Source organism: Coloeus monedula (assembly GCF_965178545.1).
Source record: "Coloeus monedula genome assembly, chromosome: Z".
Lineage (NCBI taxonomy): Eukaryota > Metazoa > Chordata > Aves > Passeriformes > Corvidae > Coloeus > Coloeus monedula.
In genome coordinates, this window is record NC_138822.1 from 51,385,070 (window position 1) to 51,398,947 (window position 13,878).

General features: G+C 42.8%; 1 protein-coding gene across 2 annotated transcripts in view; it reads left to right on the plus strand.

Annotated features, from left to right (window-relative positions):
• Positions 1 to 2,343: 2,343 nt before the first annotated feature.
• The window catches only part of ABCA1 (ATP binding cassette subfamily A member 1), a 91,857-nt gene continuing 80,322 nt past the window's right edge, over positions 2,344 to 13,878 (plus strand). For both annotated transcript variants that reach the window (XM_082301598.1, XM_082301599.1), the window contains exon 1: positions 2,344 to 2,440. The gene's annotated coding sequence lies outside the window, so the exon portion shown is untranslated. The remainder of the gene's footprint in view (positions 2,441 to 13,878) is intronic.

Here is a 13,878-nt window from a genome sequence, read left to right on the forward strand (position 1 = left end):
CCTTCTTGTACCATTTGCCAGTGCTTGTCCCTCAGCGAGCTCACATCACTGCCATGCCACAAGGAGAAGCAAAACTGAAGAAATTATATCCCGTGGAGCACAAAGATTTCCCACCATCCTACAGGTATTTTTTTAACAGAACAAACTCAATCAAATGCTCCATTCACTTCTTCTGAACAGCTATATATTAGCTGTCTTGTTGGAAAATGTTGTTCAAATGTTTCAACTGTTGGCACCAATTTCCAGAATTTAAAAAATTCAGCCTTCTGATGATGTTGCAAAAGCTCACACTTTCCTTAGAGGAACCTAGGTTTAAATAGACATCAGTAACAGAGCAATTGTCAGCACTTAGGTATTGACATAGCTCTGTTTCCACTGAAGTTAGATCACTAATTCTTTTAAAAATTCCATCCAGTATAACCTCTCTTTCAAACTCCGTTTTATGCGGGATGAGGCATAACACTTTGTTGATTGTAAACTAAATGTGCTCTTTCTCCCTGTGTACTGACTAACCATGCAGAAATTCTTTGTTTTAGAATTTAAAATTACAATCCAGACTGTTTGGAAATGTGTAAAATGCAAAGCTCTAGCATATGGTGAAAAACACACAGCTGCATTTATACACTAAATAAAGATCTTGTTTTTACATCAGTTTTACCACCAGACGCAGGTACAAACAGAATGAATCTGTTGAAGTCAGTGACATTATGTAGCAGTTACACTGGGGAAACCATGGTCAGAATCAGGAGCTTTTTTATTTTGTCCAGCTCTTAGCCTGTTTGTGAGGTGTTGAAACACAGGTACTAAGGGAAGGAGCTAGGATCACTGTGAAAATTAAAGTGTCGTCTTTTATTCTCTGTGGAAGAGTCTGCATTATTAATTTGAATATTCACTGCTATCTGTGATACTCCAGTGCATTATTTTAGATCACAATCTGCCCGAGCTCTCTGGAATTTGCTTTCAGGTGTTTGTATTTCTGTGCCACTTGAAACAATACCATGGTGGTGGTCTGAGCATGGAAATAAAAGCCAGGAAACTCAAAGATAGGGTTCCCTCAGTAACTGTGTATCATCCAGATTGCTCACAATAAGGCAAAACATTAACAGCATGAACGATAACATCAACTACTTCACTGCAGAAGGGAAATGGCAGTGCATTATGTCTGTAGAAGGAACTACAATTTAGAGTTGCCTGCCTTTCGTGCATTACTTGTTTTCATTCATAGAGAATTTTATGCCTTGAAAATGCACTGCTATACTTTCAGAAATTGCACTGCATGATTTCACAGTACTCCTGACATGTAACAAGCAAAAAATTTGGAAGGCTTTGCATGATGCGTGATTTCTAAGGGAGGACCCCACTTGGGAGGACACCTTCAGCCATCAGACAGTAATTGCTAGGACCAGGCCATTTCTCCAGTAGATAAAACACACTCTCATTTATGGATTTTGTATTTGGAGCAAATCAGCTTGCTGTGAACTATTAAAAATAAATTGAGATTTGTTTTCATAAAGTTTGTGACTAGTTGTAAATTTCTCCATAAACTGACACAACTGAATTCATCCTTATTTGAGGCTATGTATCCAAGTGTTAACATTTCACAGTTCCTCGCCTTTTTATTGCCACAAGTGACATGGAGTACAGGACGTCTGGTCCTGTTGAAACTGTTTGTTATTGATTGATTTCTTTCAGGCCAACACTGTTGGTACACTCAGTACCTCAGCAGCTGTACAGCTGAGGACGGATCTGCGCCCAGTTTGTACCGGCTCAGCTCAGGAGATGCGGGCAGCGGTGCAGGCCCCGAGACGTGGGCGGCTGGAGCACAGTCACCTCGCAGGTAACTCCGTGCCTGGGTTTCTGCTCTTTCTTCCCACAGTCCCCAGGAAGGGACGCCCGGGGGGTAGGGGCGGGAGGCAACGCGAGGGGCTGGGATGCTTCTCGACGCACCTGAGAGCGCGAAGTTTCATAAAAAGCAGCGACCGCGGGCAGCCCACAGAGTGCCGTCCCGCCGTGCAAGGCCGGATCAAACATACCCATCCCCGCAGTTTGTTTTTGGCTGCACGGTGCACTCCCACATGCAAATCGCCGCGCCCTCCCCCACCCCCAACAGCAGCCGCTGCCGAGGGAAAATAAAAAAAAAAGGGGTGCGGAGGACAGGAGACGGGGAAAAGAAGAAAGGAAAGAGCAAAGAGAAAAGGCGACAGAGAGAAGACCCCAGAGGGAGGGGAAAAGCAGTGTGGGGGGCGGCCCCGGCCGTGGAAGGGGCGGGCTGGCCCGCCAGGGGCAGCTCCGCGCCGCCCTATAAGAGGCGCTGCGGGGCGGGGGCGCCCGGTAGCGGCAGCGGGGCCGGCGTCGGGGCCGCCAGCGGGGCCGGCGGGGATCGTGGCGCGGAGCCGGCGGCGGCTCCCCTCGGGACCGACGGCGGCTGCCGGCCGGGGAGGTAGGCGGGGGGACGCATCGCGGGCAGCTGTCGGGGAGGCTTCCCACTTGTCCCCGCTCCGCTTGGAACAGGCGGCACAAAGCGAGAGGAAAAACGCAAATGAGTGTGTGTGTGTGTGCTTCTGTTATTGTTTTGGTTTTTTAATTTGTTTGTTTTCTTACTGTTTTGGGGTTTTCGTCTTCCGGCGTGGTGCCACTCTCTCTCTGTGCCCAGCCTGGCGGGAGCGCGGCTCGGAGGATGGTTTACGGCGTAGCGGGGGATCGGAAAGGCGCTAAGAGTGTTTGTGTGTGTGGGAGGGGCGTGGTTGTGTGTGCTTATTTTTTAAAAAATTGTTATTTTAATTTAGCTTAGCCTGAGCGAGGCGACTGTGACTTGGCAGCGCTCACGGAGGGTGGCTCACCTTACCGCTGCCTCTCCCAGCCCCGGTGGGTGCTAGAAGATAACGGGAGGGTTTTCATCCCCTTCACTCCTACGTGACTCCTGTGAAGTCGCGGGCGTGGGATAAGGGGAGGGCCTTGGGATGGGGGGGAGTGTAAAAATAAAAAATCGATCTGGCTGCCTTTGTGATGGGCAGGAGGCTCAGCTGCATGCAACAAACCATGCTGCTGCGTGCCAGACTGTTGTGAAGTCTGGAGTGCTACGCTGCAACCTATCATCAGGCTGTTACAAAAGACTGGAGCTGCACAGCAGCCCAGATGCTTAAAACGTGCCTGGAATGATACTCTGATTCTAAATAAAAAGTTGGTATTAAACCCTGTTTTTGCCTGGTTTTAACCAGAAGTGTCCCGTTTCCCCCAAGCTGTTTGCCTTGGAGATTTTAAAAGTCTGTACAAAAGCATACTTAAAGGACCAAAGTTGATTTTAAGTGTATTGGAATAGACCTCACTGAAGCCAGAGGGGTGTAAACATCTTCTAAATTAAATTTAAATGAGTTAACTTTTTTGAAAATCACTGCAATGGGTTAATGCATTAAAATTTATTTTCACTTTTGGATATGAGTTGTACTGCAGAGAACAGCCATGTCTTGGGGATGTTCCATTAACAACAGATGGTCAAGCCTGCTGTCGAAAGGCTATTGTAATGGAGCAGTCTTGCTCGGTTTTGAAAGGGGGTCATGGTAGTAAACATACAGTGCAAATGCTTTTTGTGCTTGGTGCTTGTGGCACAGCTTGATTCCCTAACAAGTGGGAATGGCAACGTATGCTGTCACTTTTCTGTCACTCAAATCAGTGTGTGATTCTGTGATGACACAGTAGGATATGAAGCTAAGTGGGTAGCACTTGGGACTCTGCAGTGTTTTACTGATATAACAGATAAAAATGGTGTTGGTGGGTCTTCATTGTGTGAATTTTAATTTTAATGTATGTAAGAGTTGTGTGGTACAGTCCATATCTGGTATGGGCAGGAGTTTGATGCCTTCACTCATGACATGAAGCACCTTGTTTCCCATGATCATAATTTGGTAGGGCTGATTGTGGTGTAGATTAGAAGTCAACCCTTAACAAAAAAGATGGGGATATAAGTTTGGTAGCATGGAACACAAGCATTGCGTGGTAGGATTTAAGTTGAACCTGTTAAGTTGGGAATGCTTAGCATTAAATAATAAAAATCATGGGTTTTTTATGCCCATTATAGGTGTTCGGAGAGGGTTACGAGCTGGCCTCTGGGCTGAAGGAGATCTCAGTTTGCTGTACTTTGACATTAGAGTGTAGGAATCCAGCAGCTAGCCCAAAACTGTTCACAGTAACTTTCCTCTGATAAGTCGTTTCTGAAGGACATGTAGCCGTTTGGTAGTTATGTGACATAAACACCTTGGGTGCAGCTATATGTAAGGTTTCCAGGAGTCTTGGTAATCTTTTGTATATTAGTTCCAAATTTCCTCTGAATAGAGCTACATAGCAGTGCAAGCAGGTATGTTGGAAGTTTCTTAATGGTCTCTTCATACAGTGATGTTGAGGCACATTTATAAATCAGTGTGCCACATGCAGCTGCTAGCAAACATTTTTGTAATGCTAAATTTTTTTCAAACCCAGACATCACTCAGTGCTGTATTGGTGTGATCAGAGACTTGATCTGACACCAGATTTGGTACATAACATCATTGTGTATATAAAGAGTAGCTCCTGGTCAAATGCTGAACTACTGAAGATGAAATGCCATTAGCTTAAAAAAAGGTCAGTAAACTTATTTTGGCCTTTTTTCCAGGAGCAGCCTTTTCTGTAGCACTCCTTAGGCTGAACTTCTCCCTCTCTATACGAGGGTAAACTAGTCTTCTGTGGATCAGGAGTAAGCCTTAGTGACTTAGAAGATCTGCTGTCACTTTGCTTATGCAGATTCTGGGTTGAAGCATTCTCACCTGTTAATCAAGTGTAATACACATGTTTCAGAAGGCAAGTCTTCCCTTGCCTACATCTCTGCAAGCCTGTTCTCTCACCAGTGAGTTCACCTTGGCAGAGTTAGACTCAAAGACAGGGTAGAAGGAGGATTTGTACTGAACTCATCCGACTGTGGCCAAATATGATCAGCTCTGCTAGTGTTTTTTGTGCATTGCACTATGCAGGCACAGTATTTCTTAGGGTGTGGTTTCTCCAGAACTTTAATCCAGAGTAATTGAAGGTTGCTAGTAATGGACCTGCTTCATTTCCCCTGGTCTGCCTGTTCTTTTCTCTCCTTGTCTGTTTCATCCTTTGTGCTGGCACTGGAATTCACCAACCCAGGGTCAGTAATTGAGAGCAAAGTCTCTTCTTTTTGCCTGCTGTTTTTGTTTTTTCACCCCAGCATCCTGTGTTCAGAGTCTTCTCATGGTTTTGGGAGCACTGGTGCCGGCACAAAGATGATGACAGAAGGGAGCAGAGAGGGACCCAAATTACCACTTTGTTTGAGTAACCTTGAAGCAGGCACCCTCAGTGTTTATATAGGTCTTCTAGGCTGGGCAACACACCAAATCCTGAAATAAGTCCAGGGGCTATGGTTAACCAAACATTGTTATGTTTCTCTTAGGCTGGTTATTCTTGATGACTCCTGTGAGAGGAGCTAGAGTCAGGGTTTACTGTGTTTAGCAAAACACATTTTATACATAAGGTATATTTTCCTTGATCATCTGAGGCTGCTGGGGACTCTGCCTGCTTTCTCCAGGTCTGGCATGGCACAAATTCACTCTCTCTAAGATTATTTCATATTTATGTCAGCTGAGGATTTGAATTCTGAATGCTTGAAACTTTTTTTTTGTGTAGTTGATGAGCATGCACATCTGCAGTTACTGATAGTAAGAGTATAGATAAGAAATAACATGGCAAGACTCTGTTTATAGTGTTTAAAAGATGATCACCACAAAAAAAAGTTAAAATGTCTCATTCTCTAGCTACATGTCTTGCTAGTATTGACTGCACAAAGTCATACAGGTAATTCCGGAGAAATACCATGACTAAAACTACTGAATGGAGTACCTGAAGTACCCTGTTCCCTTTCTTTGAAATAGGTGGCAGCAAAGCTGGTCCTGTCTGTTTTAGCATTTGTGATGGGGAGAAAAAGTATTTTTGCTTGTTTGAAGGACTGAGAGAGACATAGAGTAGGATGGAAAACTGTTGATGCAGCTTTCCTGACACAAGAGGCTAACACTGTAGGAAAAATGGGAGCATTCAGATCTTTATTTGTTGGGTCATTAGCAAAAAAAGCCTGATCATACATAATAAAAATGGATGTCAGTTTGAATGGTATAAGTATCCACATACAAGCTGACCTTTTTTCTCTTCTGTTTTTTTTCTGGAGGAGTGTTGCTTAGCAGAGCTCTGTCTAAAGCAGTGAGCTTGGTTTGTGTTATGCTGACTTTGTTAGAGAACAATTGGAGTTGGACAGAAAAAGGAAAGCAAGAGAGCCTTTCCAAGACTGTTCTGGCTTGGGGTAGATAGCAAGGTTATTCTCTGTGAAAGAACAAAGTTAGAGCCTTTTACCGCACAGTTCAGAGATCATTCTGGGGATCTGGTTTCCTTTTTAGCAAATAGCAGGCAGTGCTGTGTGGAAAACAGAGGTGGCCAGAATCTGTTAGCGCTCTGCTTGCTTAACTCTCTGAAACAGTTTGCAGTTTCACTAGCTTGTTTCCAAATGAATGGTTGTTACTGGGAGCAAGCAAGCAAGCAAGCCATGCAGCTAATATTCATTAGCATAGTACTTGTTAGCCTAGTAAAGGTCAAAGTTAGGCCATGTGGAAGGTCTTGGAGCAGCAGTTTTGGTGATGTAGGTAACAAGTGCAAGGTTAGGGACCAGGAAAACCTGGTTATCAGCATGTCTGCCCTTCTTGTGGTGACTTGACTGTTTCCTCTCAGCTGCTTTCACCATTGTTATAATAATGGCATGACCAAAGTTTATATTCTTTATGGTAGAAGTCAAAGTATGTTTCTTCTCACATTCAGCAGGTAACACATCTTTTTTTAAAGACTTCAGGCTGTGTTGCTAGTGACAGCAACCTGGTTTTAAGTCCAATATTTTTAGAGATATGCCTGTTTTTACAGGTGAATTTTTGTGCCTTAAAAAGAAACAAGCAAGTTACCATAAATGTTCTTTTTCTCTGACAGCTGTATTCATGAGGAGTATATTGATATTCTGGGGATCTGTTGGTGGCTTTTTTTCTCTTCCTATTATTTTAATTATACTCCTGCAACGAGAGTTTGGCTATGACTGCCAATAAAAACAGTTAGGACCAAACTTTAAAAAACTCCAGAACTTTCCTCATCCAAACAATAAAGCAGTACTGAGCTTTTCTGAGTGCAGATCCATGGACATTTCTTTCTGGTACTAGTACAGGAACCAAAGTTCAAAATCTACTCTTCCTCTGAATGCAGTATTCTTATTTAATAAACTGAATTAGTGGATCCTGCATTTGTATTTTTGTTCTGCCAATGGGAAGAGTGCTTTTTATTGAATTTATTTGTTTTAAGGTATTTTAGATATTTTAATTATTCTTTACCCTATTAAATCAGAGTAGCAGTTCTTACTCCTTTGTTTCCCATCTGTCTCAAACCTGTATTTAAATATTCATGCTAAAGTAAGCAATAGGAGTTTTTCTACTGTGTTTGGAGAGATCTGGACTTGCTTCTTTCTTCTAACAAACTGATGCAATCACCTGTACACCATCTGTTTTCAGATTTCTACAGATTTTATTTTTCCCAGATAATTGCTTTTTTTATTCTCCTGATTGCCAGCTGTCTCCCAGAGCTGCATTCCTTGTTCTTGTGACATACTCTTCTTATATTCACATCTCTACATCTATCCTCCCAATTATGTTCATATATAAAACCAGACATAACTGCAAAATGGGGTTGTCTGTTGGAGTGTGCTTTGGCTTCAGTGGAACTTTCTCAGCACCATTAAGGATATTCTAAACTTAACGTAAAAAAGGTATGTTTTGGATCCTATATCCGTAAAAAAACTTGAAACATTTCTTTTTGCTGACCTTGCTCTCTTGTAAGCTTATTGCTTTTCCCATTTCATGCTACTTCTGCACTTGCCTGAAGTGTTTTCTGTTTGCAGTCATTTGGCTGAAATTCAGTCAAGCACAGCTCTTCAGTTCTGTGCTTGGTCCCTTGAAGCTTTAGGAGCAAACTGATGGAGCTCTGTCCTGAAAATACTTCTGCATTGTGAGATGTAGCTTAGGACTTGAACAATATCTTTCCTGGATATGTCTGTATATGATGTTGAATTAGGCATATTTGAACAATATCTTTCCTGGATATGTCTGTATATGATGTTGAATTAGGCATACATTAGCCTGCTTTGCATGGCTTTAACTGCCACGCTCACCCTAAGGACTGAAGCTGCAGCAGCAGAGGTACAGCTGGAGCTGAAGAGTAGAATGTGTGAGTAACACCTGTTTGCTCTGTGGATCAGGCAAAATGGGAAGATTGGCACACACTTTCTGGCAGTGCTCCGAGCTAACTGCCCTGTGCCACACCTGACTCAGCAAGTATGCAGGCCACCTTATCCCGTGTGCCAGCTATTTTCATATTCTTCTGTGAATAACTTTAGAGATGAAGTTATAACTTTAGGGATAAAGTGATTATTGAAGTCTGTATGGGTTGCCAAGACTGATCAGCAATTCATTCTTCTTCATAGCTGATACTCACTGATTTCGAAAGTATTTGGGTGTCTCTTTATCACTTCAGTGTATTACCATCTTCCTTATCAGAAGAGTTGGATGGTAGCCACATGGGAGCTGAGGTCTTGTAGCCGTATCTGTTGTTGGCTTTACAGACTCCACCTCTACTCAAGCTGACAATGGCTGCTAAATACTAACTTTGCCAGTTTGTTGCTTTCTTTCGTCAGTGTCATTTCCTTCCATTGTGCTAGAGGCTTTTTCTTGGCTGATGGTTTTCTGCATATTTCAGTGATATTTTTGTTTCATTTGCTGTTCCTTATAGCTGTGCCACAGATATCAGTGCAGTTGTGTAGATACCAAGCTTAACAGACAGCTTATTCTTTATGTCTCTGAATCTCAAAGGCACCACTGTGAAATTTTCTACAGTGTAAGACATGTTGTGTTCTGCTCTGTTACTGGAAACATGCGCTGGTTTATGGCACGATGTTCCCAAATGGCAAAGATGAAGAGGAAGATTACACTACAGTTTCTCTTGATGTTACAGGGCAGGCATGCATCTCAAACTGCAGTTTAATCTTGTTTTGGACACCATTGGTGTCCTCCTCTTGTTCCAAGATAAACAGCAAGTTACAAAAGCAAGATATAGGAGAAGTCTCTCCTTTCCAAAAAAGTCATTATGAATGTGATGACAAAGCTACAAGTCTTCATAACTTTGTGCAGTAGAAGATAGAAATATGCCAGTGATGCTTGAGTGGCTCTGCAGTAGGATCATGGAGCACCTGTCAGTGTTGCACTTTTAAAAACCAGTTACCTGGCTGATTAGTATAAATGATTCAGTGACCAGGATGTCCTGTGGAAGGGGTAGTGATTCAAAGTGTTTTGTGTCCTAACGCTGTATGAGCTTGTGGGTTTCTTCTGGGAAAAGCTGCTTTCTTGGAGGCTGTGTCTTCCTTCCCCCTGTTGTGGTTGCTGCCAAGCAGAAAGGTACCTTTTGCAATGTGAAATTCTTTCCCCTTTTTCCTAGTTGCAGATATATTGTCCTGAAACCGGATGTGTCAAAAGCTGGAAAAAGTGACTGGGGCTGTGTAGCACAGCTTTTTGCAGACTGTGTGCTGACAATACTATACTCGCTCAGAGATCAAAGCTTAATGGCATGAATTGAGCTCAGATGTCGCAATTATTATTTTAGCAGGATGTTCTATTATTTCTACATTCTTCTAGAAAAGAGCCATTCTTTGAGAGCCAAAAAACCAAAATCTGCTAATATGGACTATGGATTTTTGGACATTGGCCGTGATAAAGCAAATCACATTTTATGTTTGTTTTTGCTGAAGAATGGACTAGATTTTTGCCTTTTTTTTTTTTTCTTCCATAGGGAAAGTAGGGGACACAGTGTAATGCTGAAAGTTGAAATGCTTCATGTATTTCACAACCTTCTAGTGGAAGCTATTTTTTTTGTAAAATAGATTACTGCATTTCATCTTGCGTATTAAACTTGACACTTAAGCAATCCTCTTGCCTAAGTGCATGCCACAGACCCTTGCATGTGCATTCTTTTGGGTCAGTCCAGCTATGGTGCATGCAAACTTGACATCTTTCATTGCATTGGAGTTGTGCTTGTTTTCATCAATGAGCCGTGTAAGCACGCTAAAGTCATGACAAAACAGTTGTTGTGGTCATTCTGGTAGGCAGGTATTGCTGACTTGTGACAGGTTTTTCAAAATTACTTGGCACGTTGTATCACAAGGGAAGGTTGTAAAGCAGCAGCCATTTCTGAAAATGTGTGTCTGTGTAAATGTTAAAAGGAGGCACTGAGGACTCTGAAAAATGTAGTCCAGTCTTTATTATGGAGTAGTTTGTAAGCTAGTGCTTTCTTCTGTGAGGAACTATCACATGTGGTTTATTTCTGATTGGTAAGGGTAGGCCCACCAGCATCTCAGAAATACATCCTAGGAGTTTGGCTTTGACGGGAGAAGCAAGTTAGACACTCTAAAGAGTTTAGGGCCAGGAATGTCAGTGCTCATGGTGTTAGTTCTGGGCCGGGTCTTTCAAAATGATCTGCTCATCTGTTCACAGTGGAAGATTCAGAAGAGCTCTGCACATAATATTCTGACTTATGAAATATCCATTTGCTCAGTTCTCATGCCAAGGCTAAATAACTTTAGATGCCCCTTGCCGTTTTGCCTAAAGAGTTGGGAAGCCAGATTTCCACTCCTAACACGACATGTTAAGCCTGAGTGTTGTCAGAGCAAGATCCAGGCTTGCTTCTCTGTGTAGTGCATAGTGCAGCAAGCAGAACCTAGTATTTGGCTTGGGTTGTTTTCATAGCAGCAGTTTGAGCACGTTGTGAATAAGTATTTTATTGTTGGCCTGTGCTGAAAGGAGTCCCTTTCCATTGGTTGTCTCTGGTCTTTTGTGAAGTTGGAGCCCCCTTACAAAATAATGTGAAATAATTTATTCTGTGTTTTGTAGCTGTGTGCATGCTGCCTTAAGGGTCCTGTGGATGAGTGAGAGGCTGCGTGTCTTGGACCAGAGGTGGCAGGTTGCTAGAGGTATTCCATGAGACTGTTTCCTCAGCTTCCTGATATTCTGGTATTATCCTTTAAATGGTGGTTTTTACCAAGTTTTACATGCTCCTCAAGGAGGAACAATGAGTTAAACTGCATGGCTGTGTTTGAAAGCCATGTACTAGTTGCCTTCAGTATTAGTAAACACTGGAGAACAAGACCAGAACCTGTTTACTACCTAACTCCAGGCCAGGTACTCAGTGTGGGAAGTAAACCTGTAGGAGGATCTTTCCAATAACTGCCAGTAAAATATTATTTGTCACCCTAATCAAATTCCTGCCTCTGACCCAGAAGCTCTCCAGTCACATTGCTAGGAACAAGGAGTCGACATAAACTCTGTGACATGACCTGGGTGATTTTGAAGAGGAAAGCACTTCTCACTGAAGGACTCTTGAGAAGGAATAGGAAACTTTGTGTCCTGTATTCGTTTGGCTAAAAGGAAGAGAAATGTCCTCTGTGGGGAGGTTATGAAAGACCAGCTATTAGCGTCTGTGCGCCTCCACTGATAACGATCCTGTGTCCCAGGCAGGAGCTGGTAGGTCCAAAGCTCACACCTCCACTGCTGATCCTGCACTGGTTGTGACTGCTACAGACTCTAGCAGGGCTTAAGCCAGGAGATAGACGTGTGGGATCTGATGGTTTCATTCTAATCTCTGCTTTTGCTTGCTTGTGGCTTTAGGTGAGTTGCCTGAACTCTGTGCTGCTAATGCTTTTTATGGCACCTTCTTGTAACCTATTTCAGGCTCTTTGGGTTAAAAGATTACTTCAAAAGTTCAGTACTGTTATTTATATGGAATTGTCATTGTTCGGGTGGCAGTTTCCCCTCTTTCCTAGAGCTCCAGCAGATGTCATGAGTCTTTTGACTGCTTGAAAGTTTTAGAGGTGGGAATGTCAGATTTGTTCCTTTGGGTTTTAAAAGCTCAGTGTGACTTTGTCACAGAATGGACATTACTTTTCGTTCTTTATGCACTGCCTGTTTCTGCTGGAGATTTTATGTCCAATTAGATCTCTAGCAGCAGAACAAAAAAATTGCTTGTTTGCCCACCGCTGCTCTTTATCTATCCTAATCTTAACATAATTGGGATCAATACTGTTTTTTTGTTCTAGTTACAGCTGCTCTGCTGGAAGAAGGGAAATCTTGGAGTTTGGCAGAGAAGTGGCCAAGGCACTAGACCTTGATTTAGGAGATGGGGATTTAGTTCTCAACTTTAGACTTAGTCTGTACCTCTGTTACACTAATGCCCATCCAGGCCACTAGTCCTCTGGTGGTTTGTCTTGTGTGGCTCAGAATGTCAGTTCATGAGTCAGGCACTTCTGTCCTGCCTTCATATGCACAATTGTTGGAGGGATCTGCTTTCCACTGATGGCATACGGATCGCTGGGGGACTCTAGATCTGGGCTTTGCAGAATTCACACGGCTCATGGTATTGTTTCCTTCGCAACATGCAGCTTAACACTACCTAACACAAGTTAAATGTCAAGATATTATCAGTGTTCATAAAGATGACTATATTTCTGCTGAAATCTGATGTTTGTGCTTTAGTTGCTCATTTTCTTCCAAAATGAGTCTCATTTGACTTGATACTTGTGTAGACAAGATCTATTGGAGTTAAGCAGATGTACAAATTTTTTGTCTAGGGCAGGAAGCATGAAGTGCTAGATCATGTTTGCTTGTGAGAAAGGAGAGTCCTGGCTGTTGTAGCTCATAACATGTAGCTGTTAGATTGGTGCTCTCCATCGCCACTTGATCTGTGGAGAGTTGCCAGTGGCGGTAACTTGTGTGATAAGGAAAATCTGACTGAGAGGATGGAGGCTGCTGGCTTATTTCATGGAGGCCACTGAGCCTTCCATCAGCTGGTGAAAGCTTTTTAGCTCTGCTGACAAGGACTTAGTTTAAATTGCCTATAGTGTCTTGCCGTAGCCCTGAAGTGTTCCAGTTTCGTAAGGTTTGGTAAGTTCACTTTGTTCCCTCTTGAAATAGTGATTTAATTTTTTCTTCTCTAGGGGAAAGGTTTTTTTGCCTCCCAAAAAAAGCAAACAGCTGCATTGTTTGCAGAAAGCTGCTTTTGAAGGCTATTTTATGTTTACTTAGTACAGACACCAGGCGAGGGGGTGGGGAATGGATTTTATGCCACTTGAGCTTTTTATTCTCTAAATCTACAGCTGTAAAAATACATTTATTTAACAGGGATTAGGTCGGGAGACTGTTGGTATACCAGCTAATGGACTTTTCAACAGCCGTTCTAGTTTGAAATAGCGGCTAACACCCTTCTAGAAAGAAAGGGCTGGCCAAAGTATGTGTTTCATTGTCATCATTTTCAGAGGTTGCCCTGTAGCCTAACTTTCTCTTGAGTAATTTTCTGAATTGCAGAAAATGAGATGAAATTGCAGCCCTATTGGTCAGGAGGCTGTGCAGGATTTCTGCAGCAGGGCAAAATGTCATGTGCAGGGAGTCTTCTGCAAAGGCAGACCATGGGACAAGTGCGTGGAATCTGTGCTTTAGTTGTGCAGGTGGGAGTTGTACTGTGGTACTTTATATCACAGGAAAACGAATGCTGTGGGGATGAATTCCTGAAGCTTTTCTTACTCTAGACAGAAAGCAGTATTACTGCTTCAGGGAGTTCTGGGTGAGTGTCAGGAGTGATCACTGATACCTGCTCTTGGCTCAGTTTTACACAGGTGAGACGTAAAAGCCTGCATTGGAAACTTAACAGAGTTTTGGCACAGCAGTACTAAATGTCAGGTTGTATTTCCCAGCTATGTTGAACTTACTGGACTGG